The following is a 21720-nucleotide window of genomic DNA, read 5'->3' on the forward strand; positions in this document are numbered from 1 at the left end:
TGGAGACAATGTATATGGGGAAAAAGCCTAGTAAATTTGATACAGTAGCTTTTATAAGGTTCTTATTAAAGATATTGCCTAAAAGCCTATATGGAGACAATGTATGAGGGGAAAAAGCCTAGTAAATTTGATACAGTAGCTTTTATAAGGTTCTTATTAAAGATATTGCTCCTTCCATTATAAAATGTCCTCTTAAGAAAATCCATAAGAGAAAACTCTTTTAGCTATCATTTTTACATTTGTTTATGCATCTCTGGACTATTATAACCATTTGGAAACTTTAGTCCTGATTTTATTTTATTTCTCCTATTTCATTTTACCTTCTTCCCAATATCCTCATCAAAAAATTATTTTATATCATCATTTTGTATATATACATATATATTATAAGCAGTCTATTTTGGAAAAAGCAGGTAGTGATTAACAAATTAAATAATTAATAAACACATAAAGAGACTTCCTGGAAGATTTGCCTGTTGTTGCTAATATTAAATTTCTTGCTAACACTAAAAGCATTCACCAAAAACAGAGTTTCAAATAACAGGAAAATAAAGTTGGATAATAGTGTTTAATAGAAGGTCTTTAATTTGAAGTTTAGATATTTGACTGGTATTATAAAGTCATAAAAATGATACCTATATGTGATTACTCACTCAACAAATATTTATTATTGATTTTATTACAAGAGTTTAAAGTCAATAAGAACATTAAATATATTACATGATTTTAGATAAAAAAGACACTCAATAGAGGTACCTGTGTAGTTCAGTCAGTTAAGCATCGGATTTTTTTTTTTTTTAGATTTTATTTACTTATTCATGAGAGACACAGAGAGGGAGGCAGAGACATAGGCAGAGAGAGAAGCAGAAGGGAGCCCAACGTAGGAGTCAATCCCGGGATTCCAGGATCACACACTGGGCTGAAGGCAGATGCTCAACCACTGAGCCACCCAGGTGTTCTCGCATTTGACTCTTGATTACAGCTTGGGTCATGATCTCAGGGTCCTAGGATCAAACCCTGTGTCAGGCTTGACCCTCAGCAGGGAGTCTGCTTCTCTCCCTCTCTCTCTGCCCCTCCACCAGCTCCCACACTCTATCTCTCTCTCAAATATATAAATCTTTTTTTAAAGGCATTCAATAATATAACTTTATTGTTGATCATGTAGAATTGCACTGGTTTATGTTTGTAAATAAAAATAGCTGTTTAGGTCAAATTATTCATTCCTTTGTCCAGACAAGATTGGTACAAATCATTACCTTTTTAATTGACTTTTATTTGACTCTCCTAGCCAAATATTAATAAGGTACACATATTGGCTCCTTTATAGCAGACATTTGCTGAATAAAAATTTTTATTCATCAGGCATATTTCTGCCACAGTTATCAATATACAATTTTAGTTAATTTTATTATTAAAGAATCTTACCGTGTGGGAGAAAAATGTTTGCAAGTCTTCAACTGTAAAAATAAATCTATTCTATATGGAAAAATACAATTTGAAACCAAAAACACAGTACCATTTATATTAGCACTCCGCAATGAAATATTAGGTATAAATCCAACAACATGCATACAAGATCTATATAAGAAAATCTATAAAACTCTGATGAATAAAATCAAAGAATTAAATAAATGAAAAGATATCCATGATCATGTATAGGTCAAACATAGTCAAGATTCAGTTCTTTCCAAATTGATCTATAAATTCAATGCAATCCCGATTAAAATCCCAACAAATTATGCTATGTATATAAACACTATTGTTCTAAAATTTATTCAGAGAGGCAAAAGACCCAGGGTAGGGAGGAGAGTAGCGTTAGAGGATTGAGGCTAACTGATTTCAAGACTTACTATAAACTATAAAGCTATAGTTTCAACACAGTGTAGTATTGGCAAAAGAATAGACAAATAGATCAATGGAGCAAAATAGAGAATCCTAAAATAGATCCTCATAAACATAGTCCACTGATCTTTGGCAAGGAAGCAAAAGCAATACAACTGATCAAAGATAGTGTATTCAACAAACAGTGCTGGAATGATTGGACATCCACATGCTGAAAACTGAATCTAGACACAGATATTACACTCTCACAAAAATTAAAAATAATCATAACCTCAATGTAAAACACAACTATAAAGCCCCTAGAAAATAACAGAAGAAAATCTAGATGACCTTGGATATGGTGATACCTTTTTAGGTACAACACCAAAGGCACAATCCATGAAAGAAATATTAAAAGAAATATTAATAAAACTTGGACTTCATTTATTTTATTTTTAAGATTTATTTATTTATTTATGATAGACATAGAGAGAGAGAAAGAGAGAGAGAGGCAGAGACACAGGAGAAGAGAGAAGCAAGCTCCATGCCGGGAGCCCGATGTGGGACTCGATCCCGGGACTCCAGGATGGCGCCCTGGGCCAAAGGCAGGCACTAAACCGCTGAGCCACCCAGGGATCCCCTGGACTTCATTTAAATTAAAAACTTCGCTCGCAAAAGAAAATATCAAGAGAATTAGAAGACAAGTCATAAACCATTAATAGACACCTCACCAAAGAAGATATATATATGGAAAATAACCCTTGATGTTCCGCATCATATGTCATTAGGTAAATTCAAATTAAAACAATGAGATACAACTATATACCTATTAGAATGGCCAAAATCTGGAAGACAGATAACATTAAAATGCTAGTGAGAATGTGGAGCAACAAGAACTCTCATACATTGATGGTGGAAATACAAAATGTTATAGCCACTTTGAAAATAACTCAGCAGTTTCTTATAAAACCAAATATATCTTAACCATATGATCTATCAATTGTGTTCCTTGGCATTTACCCAAAGAAATTGAAAACTTCAAAGGAATTGAAAACAATATGCAATGCCTGCACATTAATGTTTATAGCAGCTTTATATATGATTCCCCAAATTTGGAAGCAACCAAGTTCTCCTTCAGAAGGTAAATGGATAAACTGTGGTACATCCAGACAATAGAATATTATTCAGCAATAAAAAGAAATGAGCTTTCAAGTCATGAAAAGAGATGAAGGAAGCTTAAATACATATTACTAAGTGAAAGAAGTCAGTCTGAGAAAGCTATGTAGTATGTCAACATATGACATTCTGGAAAAAGCAAAATACGGATACAATGAAAAGGTTAGTGGCTTGGGAAAGGGGCAAGGAGCAGAGAGGAACAGATGAAATGAAATGATAGAACTGAAAGAAGTTTTATGAATGAAAATGTATGATATTAAAATTATGGATATATGTCATTATATATGTGTACAAAACTATTTAATGTTTAACACCAAGAGTGAATCCTTAGACAAACTATGGACTTAGGCAATTATGATGTGTCAATGCAGGTTCAACCTTGGTAAAAAAAAAAAATTACATTCTGGTAAGTAATGTTGAACTGAGGAGTCTATGCATGTATGAGAGCAGAGAGTTTGTGAGGAATCTCTGTATATTCTTAATTTTATTGTAAACCTCAACTTCTCTACAAATAATGAAGTCTTTAAAACAAAGAAAGAATCTCCTGGGGTGCCTGGGTGGCTCAGTCAGATGATTCCAACTCTTGATTTCTGCTCAGGTCATAATCTCAAGGTGGTGAGATCAAGCCCCACATTAGAGTCCACATTCAGCAGGGAGTCGCTAGAGATTCTTTTTCTCCCTCTCCCTCAGCCCCTCCCCCTGCCTCTCCTCTCTCTAAGATAATAAATAAATAAAATATTTTTAAAAAGAATAACTCTATTTAAATTTTTAATTATTATTGAAGTATATTCAACATACAATGTTATATTAGTTTATGGTGTATGACATAGTGATTCAACAATTCTATACATTACTCAGTGCTCACCATGATAAGTATAATCTCCATCTGTCACCATACAACATTATTACAATATTACTGACAATATTCCTTTTACTGTACTTTTCATCTGCACGGTATATTTATTTTATTACTGGAAGTTTGACCTCTTAATTTTCTTTATCTAATTCACTTATACCTCTATCCAACTGCCCTCTGGCAATCACAGTATGTTTTCTGCATTTGAATCTGTTTGGGGTTTTTTGTTGGTTTTGTTATGTTTTTTAGAATCTACATATAAATGAAATCATATGGTATTTGTCTTTGACTTATTTCACTTAGCATAATATCGTCCATATACATCCATGTTGTGACAAATTGCAAGATCTCGTTCTTTTTTATAGCTAAGTAATATTTTAGTGTGTGTGTGTTATATACACACATCATATCTTCTTTACACATTTATTACTGATGAGGCACTTGGATTGGTTCCATATCTTGGCCGTTGTAAATAATGCTGCAGTAAATGTAGGGTGGATATATCCTTTCCAATTAATGTTTTCATTTTCTTTGGGTAAACACCCAAAAGTGGAATTAATGAATCATATGGTATTTCTATTTTTAATTTTTTGAGAAATTTCCATACCTCACTTCTTTCTTATCCAAGTAGGGTAAGGACTTGTAGGGAAGCAAAGCTTACCACCCCAAAATGTGTCTCTTTGGCACATGGATTATTTTAAGCTTATTATTTTTAAGAAACAGAAGCTCAGGAAAAAACCTTTGACCTTCCCCCTAACTGCCTAAAAGTATTTAGATAGATGATCTGCTCCTGGTAAGAAGCTATCGCCATAGATAACAACTGCATAAAGCTGACCCTCAAGCAATGTAGAAGTTAGGGATGATGTCCACCATCTCTTGTGGAGAATCAGCATTTTGACTCTCCAAAAACTTAACTAAGACTACCATTGACTGAAGGCTTTACCAATACCGTTTGTTGTGCCCAAATTGCGAATCCGAGAAACCACCAAGGAGCCGACACCGATGCAAACACACGAGGGTTTATTTACAAGCTTGAGCTTGGGTCCAAGTATACCCAACACAGCGGAGCAGGGACTTGGACCCCGAAGTGAGTTACAGCTGGGTTTTTTTATAGGCTGGTCTAGGGGATTTCCAGAAGGGATGGAAGAATTAGGCTGGTCTAGGGGATTTTCTACCATGGGCGTGGGCTCTGTTGTCTTTCTGATATGGGATTCTCAGCCGAGGGCAATTCTGAACTCTGTTGTCTTTCTGATACAGGATTACCTGCCAAGGACATTGAGGACATTCTGCAGCTTTTCCCTTTAAAGTTCAGCTCTTATTCACAGGGGCCTAAAATGGCTGTACTTGTGCTAATGCTAAACTTTAGGTGGGATGGCCTTAATTTTTCTTGGCCTCCACACATTAATAGTCAATTAATACATATTTCGTATGTTAAATTTAGTATATACTGTATTTTTACAATAGAGAAAGCTCCGGAAAAGAAAATGTCAGGAAAATCATAAGGAAGAGAGACTACATTTGCAGTACTGCAACTGTAAAAAAATCCACATGTAAGTGGACCCATGCTATACCAACCCATATTATTCAAGGGTAAACTGTAATGTGAACTAGATACGGTAGACAGGAGGAATTTTTGAAAAGTCTTAAAATTCCTTTTTTGTGTCCCATTGTTTGTGTAGGGCCTGGCAGCAAACATTTGTTTACCATTTATTCTATTCGTTTCCATCTTCCTATGAATTGCCTTTGAAGCCCCAGACCCCTACCCCCATGTCTCTTAGTTCAGGATGATACACACTTCATTTTCCCAACTGTCTTTGAAATCTCTCATGTTTATGCTAATATGTATGTAATTTAATTTGATTTTCTCCTGTTGATCTATCTCATGTCAATTTAATTCTTAGATCACCAAAAAGAAACTTCAGAGGTAGAAATACCTTTTTTTCCCTTAATAGGTCACACCTATAATTTCGAGTATCTGATAGACTTTTATGATTTAAATAAAATTTAGAAAGATAAGCCAACTACTTTAGCATAAAGTAATCAGGTGAGAAACTTTCACTCTCACTGAGATAAAAGGCCTGATTATTTTGATGCTTCACCGAGAGTTACTTTTAATTGTATCTGGCATTCATCAGATATATTTAAAGACTTTTCAGCCTTGTTGGGGTAAAATTAAAAAAAAAAAAACAGAGCAGTTGACAAACCAAGTGAAAGCTTTGAATGGGCTACGAGGATAATATGTTTGTTGAGGCAAGCAAGGTCATTTATATGTAAAGAAAGAGTCATTACAAAAAGTCTGAAAGATCTGGAGAGGGACAGTGAAAGGAACTACTCAGGGTGTCATAATAAAGTCTACTTGTGGAGTGAGTTCATAACAGTCTGTCCTGATTGCTGCTCAGTGTGGACTCTCTATGGATCACATAAAGGTCTTGAACTTGAGAAAAAGAGTGGTTCAGTACAGCTTCCTAGACTCCATCTGAGTGCTAGGTCACTTCAGAATTTGTTTGTTGTTTTTTTGTTTTGCTTTGTTTTTTTAACCAATGGACTACATGATTTGGCTGTATATGTTAAGAAAATACTGAAAGAGGGGTGCCTGGGTGGCTCAGTGGTTGAGTGTCTGCCTCAGCTGGAATCATGATCCTCAGGTCTCGGGTTTGGGTCCCTGACATGGGGCTCCCTGCGGGGAGTCTGCTTCTCCTTCTGCCTGTGTCTCTGCCTCTCTGTGTCTCTCATGAATAAATAAAATCTTTTAAAAAATAAGAAAATACTGAAATAATAATATTTCTTATCAGAAGATATTGATGAGCCAGCATGTTCATTTAAGGTCTTATAACAAATCTGTAATGGTAAATTGAGTAGTTTTGATACCACTTAGATATTAATACAATTTGGAATAAGAATTTTAAATTATTGATAATTGCTAATCAATGATCTGCTATTTGTTTCTCATGAAGTTCATCATATTAAATACAGGTACATTTAAATTAAGTATTTATGGTTTCAGAAAAGCAGTGTAGCTGGATTCTAGCCTTAATGCGAAGATCTTATTCTAATTAGCTGGTGATCTTTAGCAAGGTATTTCACATTTCTTTAGATTTTTGTTTCTTCATGCATAACAGATAACATCTCTTTGCTCATTTTTCAGACATTACCAATATGATATAAGATCATTTATACAAAAAAATGTGACCTATCAAAAGTTCTATATATGAAAGTTATTATTTTGTTGTAACAAGCAATGTAAACTATACATAAAAATATAGAATATTTTTCATACACATTTTAAAATAACTTGTTATTCCAAGAAAGGTTTTCTAATTTAATATAAAAAATAATATAGGAGTTAAAGTGTCAAGGATGGCTTTATTTGTTGGGTTAACTAGTTTGCTTAGTAAACCTAAATGCTTTATATGCTGATCAGAGAACCATCTAAAAATAAAGGACCAATACCACTGATGTTGGAACTCAGGATTTTGTTGTCTTTATGGACACACTAGATCAGAAATAATTTTGGAAAAACAAGTTTTATTTCTATATATTCCCCTATATGACTGTACACTACCACAAAGTGATATTACTTACTCTTAAGCAAGACTCTAAGTTTTCCTACATGTACTTCATTCTCTAATATTCTCTTCATTTCTGCTTGTCAAAAACTATACATTTAATCACAATGTGATTCATTATAATCAAAGACTAAAAACACCTTGGGTGTCAATCACAGAGAGTTTCAATTATAATCCACTATTTTTTCTCTGATTCTCACTTCATATTGGAACCTCTAGTTCTTAGCTGGATCTTGGTTGCCTGAAATACAAGATACTTTTCTTACGTTTTCTTACAGTAGGTGTGACCCTGTAACTTAGTTCTATCTTTGGATATAAATAAGAGTGGTTTGTGCCACTTATAGAAAATGATTTTTGCCTCTGCTTAGTTTTGCTACATCATTCTAAAACTTGAGAAAAAGATGGTCCTGGGATTTTACATCAGGTGGCACCATACCAGCCCAGAATTTCTTTTTTGCATGTAGGAAATAAAATTCTGCCTTGTTTAATTCACTTTTAGTCTTTGTTTTCTATGATTTGCAACCAAACCTAAGACTAACAAATGCAGCTTTTGACTTGGGAGAACTGGTTTAAAAAAAAAAATCATTCAGACATTAAAATGATGTAACAGAATGGAATCAAAATATATTCAGTGATAAAATCAGCTTACACAATAGCATTTATAGTATGATGTGAGAGCATAGAAAGCAAAATATTAATAAATTATCTTGCATAAGAAACCAGCCCCAAAACTTGGTGGGTTACAAAAATAGTGCATTACTTCCAGTTGCATGTCTATTGTTTGTTTAGGAATTAGCTATTATAGGAAAGGCTCTGATGGACTTAGCTCCATCTTGTTGGTTGGGTCCAGTGGGTCATCTTTATGAGTTCTTATTCTCTGGGTCCAGGAATCTAATTTTTTTAAGATTTTATTTATTTATTCATGAGAGACACACAGAGAGAGAGAGAGAGAGAGAGAGAGAGAGAGAGAGAGGCAGAGGGAGAAGCAGGGTTCATGCAGGGAGCCTGATGTGGGACTTGATCCCGGGACTCCAGGATCACACCCTGGGCTGAAGGCAGGCACTAAACCCCTGAGCCACCCGGGGATCCCCAAGCAATCTAATTTTTTGTTTTGTTTGGTTTGGTTTTTTCATGACAATAGAAGAAGCATAAGAGAGCAGGAACATTTTAAGCTACTGCTAGTGTCACATCTGCTAACACCCCATAAACCAAAGGATGTCACATATCTAAGTCCACATTCAAGATCCAGGGAAGTGTACACAACCTTTAGCGGAAGGAAATGCAAGTCACAAAGCAAGATCATGGATATATAGAGAGGATAAAAATTATGACCAATAATTCAATCCTCTACAGTCATGGAATTAATTTTGACTGACAGGCTTATAGGCAATTTTATTTCTTTATTTAAAACTTACTTTTTTTCTAATTTTGTAATAAACAGTTGTGATGCAGAATAAATTTAAAAAATGTAATTTTAAAACATTCTTTAAGGCTCATCTTAGTGTCACTTTCTCTTTAAAGTCTTCTTACAGAACCAAATAAGCTAGTACTTTCTTCCTCTGAACTATAAAGTATTTGTACTTATACCTCATATAGACTTTCTCATTTTTTTCTTTTAGTTATCATTGTTTTGTCCTCCTTTCCCATTAGATATCAGAACAGAAATTATACCTTGCTGAGGAATGCATCATCTACATAAGCAAGTTTTGCACACAGAAGATGCTCAGGAAATATTTATCAAATGAGTTGATGAAACACAGTCAAAAAATAGGAAACCATTTATAGGAAAATATTACAAGATATTCATAAAATATATATTGACAGGTCATACCCCAAATATTTGAAATCTCTACAAAAAATAGTATTTATTAGGACAGCATCCCATTAGAGATGGTATTTACCCAGTCTGGTTTGCAGTCCAAGGATGTGAATCTTGACTCTTGTAGGCAAATAGGTTACATCCATTTGTGATGGCCAGTTCTTCAGTTTAGCACCTTACAGACATCAGAAGAAGATTCAGTGAAAATAATTGAGCACAATATAAGTAATCCTCAGAGGCTACCTTAGGAAAACTCTCACAGATAACTTATAGAGACTTAAAAAGTAGAATTGAGACCCTGCTTTCATAAAGGTGGAGACTACCATATTTTGGAAATAATATTTATGTGGCTTTATTCATTTCTACTCACTGGTAAGGAGAAGCTTAGATACATACAGTAAATCCTACTGAATATAGAATGGGTTATTTTATCTCTCTGTAGGGCTTCCTTATAACAGACCTTCAGAAAAGTCTCACCTGAAGTGATAGTCATATCTAGTTTAATATTTTTCTCCAAAATCTTTCATATAATTCTCACTTTATGCCACTTGGTCTCTTCAAGTTTTGTCAGCACTTTCTTTTTCAGACCTTTACATCTATATCTTTAAATGGATTTAGTCAAAGTTTCAGTGTTCATTAGCAGGTTTCTTCAGAAGTCTTCCCATCTCTCCAAAGTGATCCATTATATACTAGGTGGGGCTGTGGGTGCTGCAGCTCTCTGTATCTCTGAGAAGAGCACTGCTGAGTTGTGCTCTACAAAGTGGGGGAAGGGGGTTGCAGTACAAAAAAAAAAAAGTTTAATCCCCTTTGGCTGAGCAATTCACTTCCTGAGAGAAGTGATATCTGAAAATAAGTGTGCTATTATACAAGACCAGGAAGCCACACACACTTTATAGGACTATAGAGTATAGTGATTTATCAAGAATTTAACAGCAAATTGATGAATAAACCATCAAAAAATTAATTTGGTTTTACTTTTCATTGCTATGGGCCCCTTAAGAAGAATGATAGTTATTCTGGTTTACCTTCTAAAGAGGGCTGCCAGTTTTTATTTTTGTAGAATCTCCTTCACATGAATATGTCAGGGGAAAAAGAGAATAAATAGTCTTTTTGTGTTTCCTGACTGGAAATCGAAATCCTGTTGGTAACTCTTTCTGAACTTTGGAACAAGTATCCAGAAGGAGAAATTTATGGCAGCTTTGTATTTAAAGTTGAGGTGTATATGTGGGGACAGGCCTAAGAAGAAGGTACACCTACCCAGGGACAGGAAAGAATGCCAGGACTAAAAGTTCTGTGAGGGATACAGTGAGCCAGGATAGTCTCTTTCTTAGGAATGAAATTCTTAACAAAAAAAGCATAGTTTTCAGGGTATCTGTGTGTGGGGTGGAGGGAACTAAAGAAGCAGCATGGCCTGAGAACCCAAGTGAGGGGCCCCAGTGGTAAAGTTTAAACCTGAGGGGTAAAGGTCACCGGTGGAACTGTTAAACTGAATGGGTTCTAGTGGTTTGGGCAAGAAGCTGAGAAAGACCCCACATTAGATGCAACTTCAGCCTTGAACAGAGACAAGAGACTCACCAAGATATTCTGCATCCACTAGGAATGGAGGTTGCTATGGAAACCTTGAAACTCTTTTCTGAACCAAATAAGCACTTGAAACTTCATGGCTGTCCCTATTCAGGGAGATCCTGAAAAAATACTGATAGAGGTAGTGCCAGCTGCATCAAACTTGAATTTGGGCAAACGAGAAACATGTGATACCACTTTTATTGTTATTGTTGTTATTATTACCATTATTATTAATTATTGTAAGAGCACTTAACATGACATCTAGTCTCAACAAATTTTTTAGTATACAATACAATATTGTTAACTATTGATGCAATTTTGTCTATTTGATGCAATAGACCTCTAGATTTTTGCTCTTTCGGTGTTATTAGATTATAACGATTTGGGGCAGCCCTGGTGGCTCAGCGGGTTTGGCGCCGCCTTTGGTCCAGGGTGTGATCCTGGAGACCTGGGATCGAGTCCCACGTCAGGCTCCCTGCCTGGAGCCTGCTTCTCCCTCTCTGCCTGTGTCTCTGCATCTCTCTCTCTCTCTCTCTCTATCTCCCTCTCTCTCTCTCTGTCTCTATGAATAAATAAATAAAATGTTTAAAAATTTTTTAAAAAAGATTATAATAATTTATGATTGAAAATGAAATAACATTTTTTATCCATCAGATTGGCAAGAATAATAAACACAATATTTAATACTGATAATTATGAGAAGAAATTGGTATTATTATACACTTTTGCTGAAAGTGTTATTTTTTGAAACATAATTTTATGTTCTGGGTTGCTAAGGTGAAGCTATCATAGTAATTCCAATTGGGCCCCCCCTCAATTTTCACAGACTGCCTTGGACCTCTCCCATCAATATTTTCAAATCTTGGAAATGGGAATTACTCTCCTAGATGATTCCTTGACAGAGACTCAGTGTGTTAGAGAGCATGGTTTCAAAGAGAGTATATCACTGGCTCATTTTCCTCTAGGTCCATAACTCTTGTGTGTCTGTAAAACATGTGGCAAGATTTGGCAGGGATATCAGCTCTATCCTATTTAATGTAATGCTCTTAATGTCATTTTTAAATTTTCTTTACATTTTTCCATTTACCTAAAATTATATTCATAGAAGTGAAACTAGATTGACACTGATTTTACCTTCTCTGAATTGGTCATTTTTTTCTATTAATTTATTTTTATTAAGCAAGAGCTAAAGGACAAGAGTCTACATTATCCATATCCCCACTGACCCAACTCAGTTATGACTTTCTAAGAGTCAGTTTCACTTCCCACATTCTTTGAGTTTCTACCATCACCAGTGCATTTGATTACAGTATAGTTTATTAATATTTGATGAGATATCAAAATATGATAATAATATTGAGTGGAATAAATATGAAAAACCAGCATGTTCTTTTATGGTGTATAAAATTTAATTTTATCTAAAAATATACCAGACACAGTGCAAAGTTCTGTATAGACACAGTATTCAAACCCCTTTCTATTAGTTACTGTTTTCATGGGATAGTTTTCCCATCCTGTCACATTCATCCTATTTGTGCCTATTTTGTCTAAGGTGAATCTCTCAGAAACAGCATAAAAATGACTTTTGAGAAGTGTCTTTGTTTGTACCTTTCTATTGAAGTGCTTAATCCAATTATATTTAAAGTTAATATTGATAAAGAAGAATTTACAGTTGCAAAAAAATACTTTATTGCAACTTTCATATTTGAACTTTATTTACATATTTATTTTCAATCTTTGAAGTTTGCCTAGTTAATGTAGACATTTTCTGATGAGAGGACTGACTCTTTTTAAAAATATTTTTTGTCTATTTTTGACAAATATAAAAGACCTCCAAAGCATAATCATCTTATGGATAATGGAAACATACCTGTTGAATAGCAATTCCCCATCTCCCCCTCTCTTCCACCCCTGGTAACCACTACTCTTGTTGTATATGGCAGGACTGTCTTCCTTTTTAAGGCTAAATAATGTTCCATTGTATATCTATACCACATTTTCTTTATCCATTCATCTGTTGATGGAAATCTGAATTGTTTCAACATTATTGCCTTTATAAATAATGCTGCAATGAATATGTGAGTACAAATATTTTTTCAAGATCCTTATTGTAATTCTTCTGGATAAATGTCCCAAAGTGGGATTACTGGATCATATTTTTAATTTTTTGAGGAACCTCTGTATTGTTTTCCATAGTGACTGCACCATTTTACATTTGTAAAAATAGTATACAAGGAAAAATAATAGTACATAAGAACTCTAGTTTCTCCACATCCTCATCAATACTGTTATCTTTAGTTTGTTTTTATAATAATTATCCTAACAAATATAACATGGTATCTCATTGTAATTTTGACTTGCATTTCCCTGATGATTAATGATGTTTAGCACGTTTACATATATGTACTGGCCATTTGTTTGTTTGTTTGTTTGTTTTGAAAAATGTCTTTTAAATCCTTTGTTCATTTGTGTGTGTGTGTGTGTGTGTGTGTGCGCGCGCGCGCGCGCGCGTGCGCGCACTATTTAGTGAAGAAGTTTTGTTTGGCTATTAACCCCTTGTATGGCTAATATACCAGATAATATACCTAATATACCATATATACCCTATTTATGGTTTGTGAATGTTTTCTTTCATTCCTTAAGTTGTCTTCTCATTCTTCTAATTGTTTCCTTTGCTGTGCGGAAGTTGTAATGTAATCCCCATTGTCTATTTTTGCTTTTGTTTCCTGTTCTTTTGATGTTAGATCTAATAAACCCTTGCCAACACCAAATCATGAAGGTTTTCCCATATGTTTCTCCAGAAATTTTATAGTTTTAGATACTGTGTTTAAGCCTTTAATTTATTTTGAGTTGATTTTTGTGTGCCAGTTAGGAAAAAGGTCCAATTAATTTTCTTTTGCATGTGAATATTCAATTTTCCTAGCACCATTTTTTAAAGAATGTTCTTTCTCCATTGTGTATCTTTGCCACCTTTATCAAAGATCAGTTGACTTTAAGCCTTTCTATATCATATTAAACAAAAGCTAGGATCTCTGAAACATTTTCCATCAGTTTTAGGGCTTGTGATATTATTGATTTTATTGATAATGCCTAGTAATATAAAATAGGGATTAAAGTACTGATAAGCAGATAGAAGCACAGCATCTATAGCCCTAACAATCTACTATCACCAGAGGGATATTTATGGATTTTTCTGATTTAGTTAATCCCTCTGCCCTTTTCCCCCTTGGATAGTTGAGATAAAACTCACTAATGTTTATAGACTGTGCTTTGGGATATTCAGATGAGAAATGTTATTAGATATATAGAATATTTTATAGGTATAATCTAATTAGCCACCACTTCACTTATTGGTTTAAGTGTCTCTAATTATTTCTTTGTAAATTTGTAATCTAGAAATGATGAGGTTAAGTGATGTGCTGAAAGTAATATTGTAAATTAGGCACAGTGTTAAAAATACAGCCTAATGCTTATAAAACTTACTGGTATAATTCTAAACAGAATCAAATAAATTCCTTGACTGTTTTAGTTAGATTTTTCTGACTGGTTTGGGTTAAAAAGAATAGCATGCTAATATAATAAATAAGAATATTGTAAAACATGTTTTCTTTTAAAGTTCTTATATTTGATACTCACTGCTTTTATAGTTGTGCCAAATCTGTAAAAATTCTCCAGACAGAATGAGATAGTAATCCAGGAATAGAATTAAAATGAAAATGTTTGTGGGGCACTTGAGTGGCACAGTTGGAAGAGTATGCAACTTTTGATTTTGGGGTCATGAGTTTTGAGCCCCATGTTGCGTGTAGAGATTACTTAAATGAATTAATAAATAAAATTAAAATGCTCTAGGTGCTAATTTGAGCCATGAGTTTAACTTTGATTCCTTTAGTGAAAGGCAATAATGAATTTTATAAATCTTGAATTAAAACATTTGTTTTTCTTCCTTTTTATCTGTTGAACTTCTTAAACTATTCTATTCATCTTTTGGAATGTCTCACATATTAGTTTTATATTGCAGTTGTAACAAATTACCACCAATTAAGTGGCTTAACACAGATTTATCATCTTACAGTTCTAAAGCTCAGGAGTCCAAAATGGGTTTCACTGGCATAAAAGCGAAGTGTTGACAGGGCTGTGCTCCCTCTGGAGTCTCTAGGAGAGAATCTGTTTTCTTGCCTCTTTCAGCTTCTAGAGGCTATCCACACTTATCAGCTTATTGTTCACTCCCATCTTCAAATCCAGCAATGGCTGATCTAGTCTTTTCCATATTACTAACTTTCTGGTTATCCTTCCTTTGCTTTCCTCTTATACCTATAGTGACCCTTGTGATTACATAGTGACTCCCTCACCCAGATAATCGGATAATCTCATCTCAAAGCCAAGTGATTAGCAATTTTAATTCTATCTGGCACCTCAACACTTCTTTGCCATGTAAGGTAATATATTCCAAAGTCTGTGGATTAGAACATAGACATCTTTGGAGGACCACTCTTCCGCCCACCACAGATGCAAAGAAATAAAGACCTTCAAATGAGTAGTAGATATAGGAAACTGTTGCCATAACTAACCTTATTAATCTCAACAGTTCTAATTTATTTTTAGCATGCCTAAATATCATTTTAATCAGTTAGAAAATATTTTTTGAATATCAAAGCTTTTGTATCTTAAATTTTTTATCATTAAAGAAGATGAAAATATTTCTAGCTGATAATTATCCAGAAACATTAAATCGCGCAATTATATGTGACTGGAAATAATATTAGCTAGTCAGCATACATACATAGAATCTGCGTGATAGTAAGAATAAAATCTCAATCCAGGAGAAAAGTGTTTGGGAGTTTTAAAACAGAAAACACAGCTTTATAATAAAGGTGAATAGTTCCTTTCTTATAAGATTATATTTGAAAGTGATGATCACACATCACTGTATACACCTTGAGGACTTTGTTTTCCTTTTTTTTTTTCTAGTCAATAAATCTCTTCACTGAAGCTAGAGAGAAACTTTGTTACAGGCAATTATACAATTATTTTTAATTGTAAATATAACATATCATGTGATCATCAAAAAACAATGAAATAAATACATTTCCAAAGAAATTTATCAAATTCTCCCTTTTAAAAATGTGGGTGGGTTTGGGGCACCTGATTGACTCAGTCCATAAAGCATGCAACTCTTGATCTCAGGGTTGTGAGTTCAAGCCCCAGGTTGAATGCAGAGCTTACTTAAAAAAAAAATTAATAAAATAAAGCATGGTAACCTCTATAGCTTTTAACATTAAAAAAAATATGGGTTCTTTCCAAACTTTCCCGTTGTTTGTTGGGGATACTATTCTTCTTCTAGTCCCTCAACATCATCATGTACACTTCTGTTTCCTTTACCCAGATATCAAATTGTTATTCTTTATTTTCAAATGCTATTCTCAGTTACCTTCTACAAACCCTAAACAATCTATACCAAGATTACTATAAGAACATATCTAAAGGATTAGTCTACATTGATTTTTTATTTGAAGATTAAGGGAAAAAATCCCCTCACATATATTGAACATTTTACCATGTCCTAGGCAGCATTCCAAATGCATTAAAATATAAAATTAATTTAGTTCTCACCTTGGCCTTATGAGTTAAGAATTGTTTTAACCTCATTTCACAGATGAGAAAACTAAGACATAGGGAAGATAAATAATTTGCCCAAGGTTGGGCAGATATAAGTAGTGAAGTCAAAATTCAAAATCTAATAGTCTAGACTTGAGAGTCTCCACCAATCTGCTCACTATGCTGTCTGGAAGTTTCTGTGATAGGCAAAAACGCCATTTATGTCTTGCGGGTTGGGGGGGGGTTGTGTAACCAATTGTACTAATTCTAATATGTTCTTGTTCTCATTCCAACAGATATGGAGGGCAATTTAAATTTAATAGCAATGAGGACTTACTGGGTAAGAGGGCTTCCATTATCAGAGGAGGAAAGATGAGGAACAAGTCTTTCCACTGTCAGACACAAACCAGAAGAGTCCTGTTTCCTGAGTCCTGCCTTGTCATCCACCTTTCAATCTACCTAGACAATGCTTCCAGGTGCTCCCAGAGCACCTCTTACATCATGTTATTCTCCTACCCAGTAATCCAAACTGACTTTGTAATGCTTATAGGAACAAGTCCAAACTACTCATCTGGCACTAAAGATTCTTATTATTTAGCTCCATTGTATTTATCTAATCTTCCACTTCTACCAAACACAGATTTTGTAATACCAAAACCTGAGTCATTCTTGACTCCTCTCTTCCTCTTATACTGTATAGCCAATCTATCAGCAAATCCCACTGATTAACTTCAAAACATATCCCAAATCCAATAATTTTTCAAGACTTCATTGCCACCATGCTAGACCATGTAATTATCATATCTCATTTGGACTATTGACATAGCTGCCTAACTGGTCCAGCTGCTTCTTCCCTTATGTTTATTCAGAATTTTCCAGAGACTGCATTGGAAACATTGCTTTAATCTAAATTACTCCTCTGTTAAAACCCCTCTAGTATCTCCCTATATCAACTGTACAAAAATTTAAAGGCCTTACCAGAGAGTGCAAGCCTTTGCATAATCTGGCCCCAGCAATCTCTAATTTGACCTATTTCCACTCTTGTGCTTGATCACTTTTACTAGTCATATTAATAAATGGTATTGTTAGTAGATATGTATTAGGAGCAATTTCTGAAAATATAGTGTCACTCCCTGATAGTATCACTCTCTGGAGTGTTAAGATAAAATAAGATGGAAACCTTGGGGTTTTATATAAAAATATTGATTAAAATTTCTGGGAGTAAAAACAATCATCATTATAGTTGAAATTGTAGTCTTTGAGGAAATATAGTTTTTTATACACTTCTGTTCTTGAAAAAAAATGGATTAAAGATCATCCTTAAATTCTCATCCAGATTTTGAAAAAATATTTTAGTTAGATATATTAAGAAAGAATATAATAAGAAATATTAATAAATTTGCATTTTCTGAAGGAAGAGAAATTATGAAAAGAAAAAATCTTACCCTGACTTATCATTTTTTTAAAAGATTTTATTTATTTATTTGAGAGAGATAGATGGAGCACAGGCATGATGGGGGGAGGGGCAGAAGCAGACACCTCACCACCAAGCAGGGCTGGGTTCCAGGAGCCTAAGATCATGACCTGAGCTGAAGGCAGATGCTTAACCAACAGGGACACCCAGGGACTCCATCCTTGACTTAACTTTTAATGTGATTATCCACTTTGATTTTCTGTAATACCTACCATAAAGTGAGACTTAGAAGTAGCCCCTTCTTTCTTTTCTCAATTAATATCATTAATAAAACTAAGAAAAGCTGATTTTTATCTTCTCTTAAAATATACATTTCAGGCTCTCTGCTCCTTCCCGTTTGACAGGGAGCCACATGTTCTGGTGTAGTGCCAGCCGCCTCCGGGAGACACAATGGTGAAGCTCGGAGTGAATGGATTTGCCCATATTGGGCGCCTGGGCACCAGGGCTGCTTTTAACTCTGGCAAAGTGGATATTGTTGCCATCAATGACTCCTTCATTGACCTCAACTACATGGTGTACATGTTCCAGTATGATTCTACCCACGGCAAATTCTATGGCACGGTCAAGGCTGAGAACGGGAAACTTGTCATCAATGGGAAGTCCATCTCCATCTTCCAGGAGCGACATCCCGCCAACATCAAATGGGGTGATGCTGGTGCTGAGTATGCTGTGGAGCCCACTGGGATCTTCACCACCATGGAGAAGGCTGGGGCTCACTTGAAGAGTGGGGCCAAGAGGGTCATCATCTCTGTTCCTTCTGCTGATGCCCCCATGTTTGTGATGGGTGTGAACCACGAGAAATACAAGTCTCTCAAGATTGTCAACAATGCGTCTTGCACCACCAACTGCTTGGCTTCTCTGGCCAAAGTTATCCATGGCCACTTTGGCATCATGGAGGGCCTAATGACCACCGCCCATGCCATCACTGCCACCCAAAAGACCATGGGCAGCCCCTCTGGGAAGCTGTGGCCTGAAGGCAGAGGACCTGCACAGAACATCATCCCTGCTTCCACTGGCACTGCCAAGGCTGTGAGCAAGGTCATCCCTGAGCTGAAGGGAAAGCTCATTGGCGTGGCCTTCCGTGTCCCCACCCCCAACATGTCAGTTGTGGATCTGACCTGCCCCCTGGAGAAAGCTGCCAAATAAGACAACATCAAGAAGGTGGTAAAGCAGGCATCAGAGGGCCCTCTCAAGGGCATTCTGGCTGAGGACCAGGTTGTCTCCTGTGACTTCAACAGTGACACCCACCCTTCCACCTTTGACACCGGGGCTGGCATTACCTTCAATGACCACTTCGTCAAGCTAATTTCCTAGTATGACAATGAATTCAGTTACAGCAACCAAGTGGTGGACCTCATGGTCCACATGGCTTCCAAGGAGTAAGAGCCTCCTGAACCACCAGCCCCAATGAGAACAAGAGGAAGAGAAAGGCCTTCAGCTGCTGTGGAGTCCTTGCCCCAACTTAATTCCCCAACACACTGAGAATCTCCTGACCTTCAATTTACATCCCAGACCCCCTGAGGAAGTGGAGGGTCTTGGGGAGCCCTACCTTGTCATATGCCATCAATAAAGTATACTGTGAAAAATAAAATAAAATAAAATAAAATAAAATAAAATAAAATAAAATAATAAAATAAAATAATAAAGTATACTGTGCACAGCCAAAAAGTGTACATACACACACACACATATATACACACTTCAGAAAATTTTCCGTAGTGAGTTTTTTTTTGAACATTTAAAGAATAAATTTCATTTTAATGATAAACCAGTATAAAACTGAATAAATAAATGTCATTCTAAAAACTTTTATTTAAAATTGGCCTGATTCTTCCAACTGAACAATGGATCCAATATTGAAATCTACAAAATGAAACTACAAAAGTATTAAATGATATAATGGAGTCATTCTTCTTTATAATTGTGCTAAAATGTACATAATATAAATTTTATCATTTTAATCATTTTAAGTATATAATTCAGTGGAATTAAGTGTATCCATATTGTTTTACAATAAATTACAATGAATGCCACTATCCATTTTCAGAACTTTTTAACTTTTTTGTTTTTTTGTTTTTTGAGAGAGACAGAATGAGAATCCCAAGCAGGCTTCACATGAGCCTAATGTGGGGCTCAGGCTCACAACTCTGAGATCATGACCTGAGCTGAAATCAAGAGTCAGACATTTAACAGACTGAGCCACCCAGGCACTCTCAGAACATTTTTATCATCTCAAACCAAAACTATACTCACTAAACAATGTCTTCCCAACTTCCCTCCCCTAAGCCCCTGGCAATTACTATTGTATTATCCATCTCTATGAATTTGCCTATTCTAATTATTGCATACAAGTAGAATCATATAATAGTTGTTTGTTCCTGGCCTATATCACCTAGCAAAATGTTTTCAAGACTTATCCATGTCATATTATATATCAAAATTTCATCCTTTTTAATGCTGAATCATATTCCATTGTATGGATATATATTTTGTTTATCTATTCATCTGTTAATGACATTTAAGTTTTTCCACTTTTTGGCTTTGTGAATAATTCTGCTTAAATATCATTCAAATTTTTACTTGTAATTTCTCTGTGTATTACATGGTAATTCTCCACTTAATTTTTCACAAACTGACATACTGTTTTCTACAGCAACTGCACCATTTAACATTCCCATGTGCAAATGCACAATGGTTCCAGTTACTCCATATCATCTTCAACATTTATTGTTTTCTGTTTTTCTTAATAGCCATCCAAGGTAGTGTGAGGATAATTCTCTTTTTTTATTCCATTTTACTGAGAAATAATTAGGTTACATCACTATATAAATTTAAGGTGTAGAATATTGTGGTTTGATTTACATATATATATTTTAAGATTTTATTTATTTATTCATGAGAGACACACACACACAGAGAGAGAGAGAGAGAGAGAGAGAGGCACAGACACAGGCAGAGGAAGAAGCAGGTTGTATGCAGGGAGCCTGATGTGGGACTCGATCCTGAGTCTCCAGGATCAGGCCCTCGGCTAAAGGTGGCATTAAACCACTGAGTCACCAGGGCTGCCCTTGATTTACATATATTATAAAATGATTACCACAATAAGTTCAGCTGACATCTATCTTTTCATAAAGATACAGTAAAAAATGAAACAAAAAAGAAAAATATTTCTTGCTTTGAGAACTCAAAATTAGCTCTCTTTGCTGTGAATCATACAGCAGTGTCAGTTACAGTCATCATGTTGTACATTATATCTCTTATACTTATTTGTCTTATAACTGGAAGTTTATACCTCTTGGCTACCTTCTTCCAAACTCCCCCTGCCCTCTATCTCCATATCTAGTAACCACAAGTCTGATCTCTTTTTCTATCAATTTGTCTTTTTTTCTTTTCTTAGATTCCACATCTAAGTGAGATCATACAGTATTCGTCTTTTTCTATCTTACTTATTTCACTCATCACTTACTTCATTGAATGGCCTTAAGGTCCATCCATGTTGTCACGAATGGTAGGATTTCCTCATTTTTTAGTGCTTAAATAATATTCCATTGTGTATCCACATCCACACCCACACACAACTCTTTTATCTGTATATACATTGATGGACACTTAGGTGTTTCCATGTCTTGGTTATTGTAAATAATGCTACTATAGACATGAGGGTGCAAATATCTCTTTAAGTTAGTGTTCTCATTTCCTTTGGATATATTTCCAGAAGTGGAATTGTTGGATCATATGGTAGTTCCATTTTTAATTTTTTTAAGATCCTGCATACTGTTTTCCATCGTGGCTATAGCAGTTTCTAATCCCACCAGCAGAATTCCCTTTTCTCCATGTCCATGCCAGC

At 35.0% G+C, this 21720-nt stretch overlaps 1 pseudogene; it reads left to right on the forward strand.

The window, feature by feature from the left end:
* Window positions 1–18263: 18263 nt before the first annotated feature.
* LOC129512883 (glyceraldehyde-3-phosphate dehydrogenase-like) lies at window positions 18264–19256 on the forward strand (annotated as a pseudogene).
* Window positions 19257–21720: the final 2464 nt, after the last annotated feature.

The sequence above is a fragment of the Nyctereutes procyonoides genome, unplaced genomic scaffold (assembly GCF_905146905.1).
Source record: "Nyctereutes procyonoides isolate TBG_1078 unplaced genomic scaffold, NYPRO_anot_genome, whole genome shotgun sequence".
NCBI classification, from domain to species: domain Eukaryota; kingdom Metazoa; phylum Chordata; class Mammalia; order Carnivora; family Canidae; genus Nyctereutes; species Nyctereutes procyonoides.